The 5,747-nt window shown below is 49.3% G+C and overlaps 1 protein-coding gene across 1 annotated transcript in view; it reads left to right on the top strand.

Annotated features, from left to right (window-relative positions):
* The first annotated feature begins 3,656 nt into the window (after positions 1-3,656).
* STXBP6 (syntaxin binding protein 6) overlaps positions 3,657-5,747 on the top strand; it is a 273,396-nt gene continuing 271,305 nt past the window's right edge. Inside the window, exon 1 of the mRNA XM_024118302.3 lies at positions 3,657-3,803. The gene's annotated coding sequence lies outside the window, so the exon portion shown is untranslated. The remainder of the gene's footprint in view (positions 3,804-5,747) is intronic.

Genomic DNA, 5,747 nt, shown 5'->3' with positions numbered 1-5,747 from the left:
GTTCTTGCGGAGAGAAACTTGCTTTTTGCTCTTTACTGAGCTTTTTTTGCATTGAGTTTCTTTTTTTTTTTTTTTTTTTTTTTTTTTGGTATGCAGGCCTCCCTCTGCTGTGGCCTCTCCCGTTGCGGAGCACAGGCTCCGGACGCGCAGGCTCATTGGCCATGGCCCACGGGCCCAGCCGCTCCGCGGCACGTGGGATCCTCCCAGACCGGGGCACGAACCCGGTTCCCCTGCATCGTCAGGCGGACGCGCAACCACTGCGCCACCAGGGAAGCCCCTGAGTTTCTTTTTAATATCGTGTATTATTTACTACTACTGATAAAAATATTTAAAAAACAAATACAATTAATTTAAATTTTAAGTAGAGAAAGCATTTTACTTTAAAAGTACAGAGTCCCTCCCTTTACAAATGTTTACATCCTGTTCTTCTTGCTCTTCTGTACAACCTTATCACTGTTGTGATTTTTAAAAATAATTCTTAGGAACTGTGGGAGGTGGAACAGAGATACCAAAGATTTTGATGATGGAAATTGCTATTTATGCTGCAAACATTTGTAATTAACTATTATGTGATAGGTCCTGGGCTAGGTACTTCCTCCTTTCCATAACTTCTGGAAAGCTTCTTATGTAAACACCAAGTTTTTTTTTTTTCTTTGAGAGTTCTGCATGCTTAAAATGCTTCCCATAGATAAGCAGTGGTCTGTTCTTCATGAATGCAGAAACCAATGAGCTCACCTGCAGGGAATATCCCCCAGGGCACTGAGGGAAGTCCCAGGTGTCTGGCTGAGGCAGGACTACACCGAGGACTTGTAGGTGAGATAGAGGGTAGTCGTGGAGCAGGGTGGTGTGGGGGAGTCATTTTGAGCTAGATCTGCAATACTGAGAAAATAAAAGGTAAAAAGGAAGATTTAAAAAAGGAAGGTGGTGGAAGGCAGGTGACAATAGAACCTAGTACTGGGACTTTTTTTTCCTTCCAGTTTTACTGAGATAGGATTGACATATAGCACTGTGTATGTTTAAGGTATACAGCATAATGATTTGACTTAATCATGAAAGGATTATCACAGTAAGTTCAGTGAACATCCATCATCTCATATGGGTACAAAATTCTTTGTGATAAGAACTCTTAGGATTTGCTCTCTTACCAACTTTCATATATAACATGCAGCAGTGTTAATTATATTTATCATGTTTTACATTACATACCTAGTACTTATTTATCTTATAACTGAGAGTTTGTACCTCTTGACTGCTTTCATCCAATTCCCCTTCCCCCCACCCCTGGCCTCTGGTAATCACAAATCTGATCTCTTTTTCTATGAGTTTGTTTCTGAAGTATAATTGATCTATAACACTATGTTGGTTCCTGTTACACAACATAGTGATTTGCTATTTCTATACATTTCAAAATGATCACCATGATAAGTCTGGTTACCATTTGTCACCATCCTAAGATATTACATAGTTATTGACTATATTCTCCGCACTGTACATTTCATACCTGTGACTCATTTATTTTGCAGCTAGAAGTTTGTACCTCTTAATCTCCCTCACCTATTTCTTTCTACACAGGGACATTTTAATTCACAAAATCTTTAAATTACCCAAAAGCTGATTCTGAAGACTTGTAACAGAATCCTGAACACAGAGAGAGAGCTTGCTAAATCAAAGATGCTTACTACTTAAGACAATTTTTGTAAAGCTATAGAGCTTCCTTGTTTAAATTCAGATTTCATATAGATGATGTGTAGATAAGAACAATGCCTTATATTTGCTTAAATTCTCGAGTTTTCAAAGCCCTTAGACATACATTGCTGCTCTAAATCCTCTCAAAAAACGCTATGAGAACTGTTTTCCATTTCACAGATGAGGAAAGTGCAGCTTAGAAGTGGAGCCACTTGCCCATGGAAACCTGGTAGAAGATGGCTGAGGCTTAGATGCGGCAGCCCTACCTGTTGGCGTTAAGCTAGCCCTACCACAAGAAATAAGCAGAGACACATGAATTTATTAGGGAAACCCCTCTGACTTTCAAAAAACCACAACCATGAATATGCCCGAGGTATCCCCATTTCTCCCATTCTCCCCCTCCAAACCACCTTCCTGGGTCTGCAGTCCAGCCCATCTTCCTAGAGTTCAGTTCTGATTGTCACTTTCTTCCCCCAGCATCTGCTAGCTCCACACAGCCTACGAAATGAAGTTCAGGTTCCACAAAATGGCAACCAAGTCCTCTGCCTCAGCCACCATCCACTACTCCAGCTCTCTTTCCCATGTCAGTATGGTGTTTCTTGCCCCTTATATTTTTAATCAAGCAGACCTGGGTACCACCATCTGACACCCCAGCAGGGCCTGGGCTAGGATGAGGCGGGCTGCACAATTTGGGATATCAAAGAACCCAATAATCAAGATAAATGTTTTAATGCAATATTTTAAAAATTAATACAAAAAATGAAAAATATCAACATTTAAAATAAAGACAGGGTCATATTACTGGTTTTCCCTTTTTTCCTTTTTCAGACTCCAAAAATGCCTCAGCAGACTTCTGTTATGGATCCTACGGTGACTTTCCACCTGGGTACTTTTATTAAAGATGTTTCCCAAGAGTCAGTTCTCACACCCCTTTCCACATTAGTATCAGTATCTTACTTCTCTCCTTGAATGCCTCAGCATTTATCTGTAACCCTCTTCTGTCTGGAAAACCTATTTCCCTTAGTAACTGGTCGTACTTTGATGGCAATCTGAATCATCTTGGATACTCGCCAGTGCCTTCCCAAACCACAGTGGGCACTCAGCTGCTCTTTGGTAAAAGAACGCAGAAATCACAATCCTCACACTGGCTGGCTGTGGGGTTGAGCTGAGAAGGAACTCAAATATATTTTGTTTGGTCCAGAGTGCTTTTTAAAATCTGAATTAGTTATCAAGATTGAAAAACCAGGATATTTTACATTAAAAAAAATCGAAATCTCTGTCATTTCTTGAAAAAAAAAAATCAGGAAATCTAGCCAAAGCAGGCCCCGATTCTTCCAGGATACCAACGGGAGTTTGGAGCCCAGTGGCTCTGCCTTCAGAGCTCTCTCCCGTTCGCCGCCTTCTACCCGTTTCACTCACTTACATTGCCGGCCAGGCCTTATTCGCTCTTTTTTGGCGACCCTAGGCTTGAAGCAACGAGTGCACTGGATAAAACCTATCTGCTGGGTCCACTTGTTCTCTCGGGGAGAATAATGTTTCCTCGTTGTCCTTTCTAGGCTTGCAGAGGCTCACAGAAGCAGCTCGTCTTTCTCACCCACAAACTTCCCACGACCCATGAAACTTGCAAGGCCCTCCTCCTTCACTGTTTCTCCCCAGCCCTTTGCTCCAGGGTGCCCTCCCCGGCACCGGCCCTTCCCTCCCTCCCCCACCCAAGGCGCTCCGGAGCTCGGGGCGGGTCCCCGGCCCCCAGCTCGGCCATCTGCCCCGGCCCAGGGCGCTGGGGCTCGCCCACGGCGGCACTGGGCATGCTCAGAGGCGGCCGCGCGGGCAGCTTCGCTTCGCAGGCGCTAGCACTCGGCGGCGGGCGGGCGCGCGGCTGCAGCTGGAGCTCCAGCGCCCGGAGTTGGAGTTGCCGGGAGTTTCCCCCCCGCCCTCCCCCTTGCGCGCGGCAGCCGGAGCCGGCGCGGCAGCCGCGAGCGGCGGCTAGCCAGCACCCGGGCCGGCCGAGCCTTGTCCGGAGCCCGGAGCCCCGCGCGGGGCAGCTCCCGGGGAGGAGCCTTGCGGGCTGGGACGCGTGCAGCGCACTGGCACTACCGGGGCACGAACCGGGCTGCAAGGTAGGGCCGGGGCGTGGGGAGCCGGGCGAGTGAGGCAGAGGCCAGGCCGGGGGTTGCGGAGGGTGGAGGATGCGGCTGCAGCAGACGCGGCGTTTGGGGCGCCCAGCGCTGGGTCTGAGGCGCGTGGCCGGGTCGGGGACCCCACTGCGGGGCAGGGGGAGTAGGCAGGCGCCCAGGGAGATGCTTTCAAGTTGGCGGGCGACGGGAGAGGGGGCCGCGCGCTCGGGAGCAGCTGCTTTGTGCGCGCCGAGAGGTACTCGGGTCCCTGGTTCTCCCCAAACCTGGGACCCGATGTGCGGGCAGGGCTGGGCAAGCCGCAGAGCCGAGCAGTTTCATCCGAGAAAGTTGAGGATGGAGCCCTTCTTTCCTCACTGTTCCCGCGGTAGGATAGCCCCGCGGGTGCCGCCCCGAGGCCCCCAGTGTGGAGGAGCTGCGCCCCTGGGCTAAGTTCCTCCGTCCCCGGCTGAAATCCACGAATCACCCAGATCTTCGTTTCCCTGGCTGGCTTCTAGGAAAATCATTCCTGCCAAAACTGAGGTAGGCTGTACGGGCGGGAATGGTTCCCTGCCTCCGGGACGCTTAGCTGGGCGACGCCCCCTTCTCAACCTCAGACGTGGCCAAGGGCGCCCGGTTCCGAGTTAGTGCTTATGGTGCGCACTGGAATGGAGCCTCACACACATGGCGGGGAACGTGGGGTAGGTGGATGGCCTGATTTTTCCTCTAGTCTTTTCTCAGCTTTACAACACCCCACCAACCCCACCAGGCTCATCTTCGCAGAGGACAGGACCTGGAGGGGAAGGACAGGACCTGGAGGGGAAGGCCAGGTGGAGAGTTTGGGTTGACATACTGTTCCCTAGGAGAGGATGCCTGGGTTGTATCTGACTTGGGCTCCAGCCCCAGGACTTCATAACGAGCCCTCTCCCCTTTCTGTTATTCTTCCTCAGGGACCGGGTGGGAAGGAATAGGGGCGGTGGGTCCACAAGAACGTCTACTTCATCCTACCATCTCCTAAGAGTGCGTTCCAGGGGACCCCAGGAACTGGCGTTATGTGGATTACGAGAATGTGGAGGATGCTGACGGTTCTCTTAGCTCCACTTTTTTCACTTCTTGTTTTGAGTTTTGGGGTTTTGCCTGCACACGAGTCAGAGCTGCTCTGTCATAACCGGGGGATGGAGGAGCTTCAGCCTGGCAGTGAGCCGCTGTTCACCTCCGAGGCTGCTAGTGGGAATTGGTCCAGAAATGATTACGCAGGCTAGAAATATGCCTCCTTTTCCCCCGTCCCTCTTTTGGCTGAATACCTTGGCTGTTGGGTTTGTGTGTTAAGTTCTTAAAGGAGAACCCACACACTGCTCAAGTACTATGTTTTAGGGGATCACCATTTCTGCTACATGTTCTTCTCTTTGCTTTTTTCCTGAGGGGGGGTGGGAATCTGCTTTGGGGCAGATTTCCAAATGTGGAAATCACCTAGTGTTGGTACACAGGTTCTAGAGTGAGATAGACCTGAGGTCAAGATTTAGGTTTACAGTCGGATTACTATGCTGACAAATTGTTGGACACTATGAACTTCAGTTTTCTCTTCTGTTAAATGGGGATAATAGTGGCCTTATCTCCTTTCATTGCAGGGTTGTTGTAAAACTTGGGGGAGATAATGGGCATCAGAAGTGCTAAGAAAACTTTAAAGCACCACTTGTGTTTTCCTGTGGCTGTGCTCTTTACTCAGTTTTTTTTTAAATTAACTACTTCTTTTAATTGTAACAAGCTGCTTAAGTCTTCTCTCCTCCACCCACTCCTCACCAAAAAGTTTGGTTTCTCAGGGCTTTGGAAGTCACTTTTTTTTTTTGCGGTACGCTGACCTCTCACTGTTGTGGCCTCTCCCGTTGCGGAGCACAGGCTCCGGACGCGCAGGCTCAGCGGCCATGGCTCACGGGCTTAGCCGCTCCGCGG

The sequence above is a fragment of the Physeter macrocephalus genome, chromosome 11 (assembly GCF_002837175.3).
Source record: "Physeter macrocephalus isolate SW-GA chromosome 11, ASM283717v5, whole genome shotgun sequence".
NCBI lineage: Eukaryota > Metazoa > Chordata > Mammalia > Artiodactyla > Physeteridae > Physeter > Physeter macrocephalus.
This window is presented reverse-complemented; position numbering and strand designations above follow the sequence as displayed.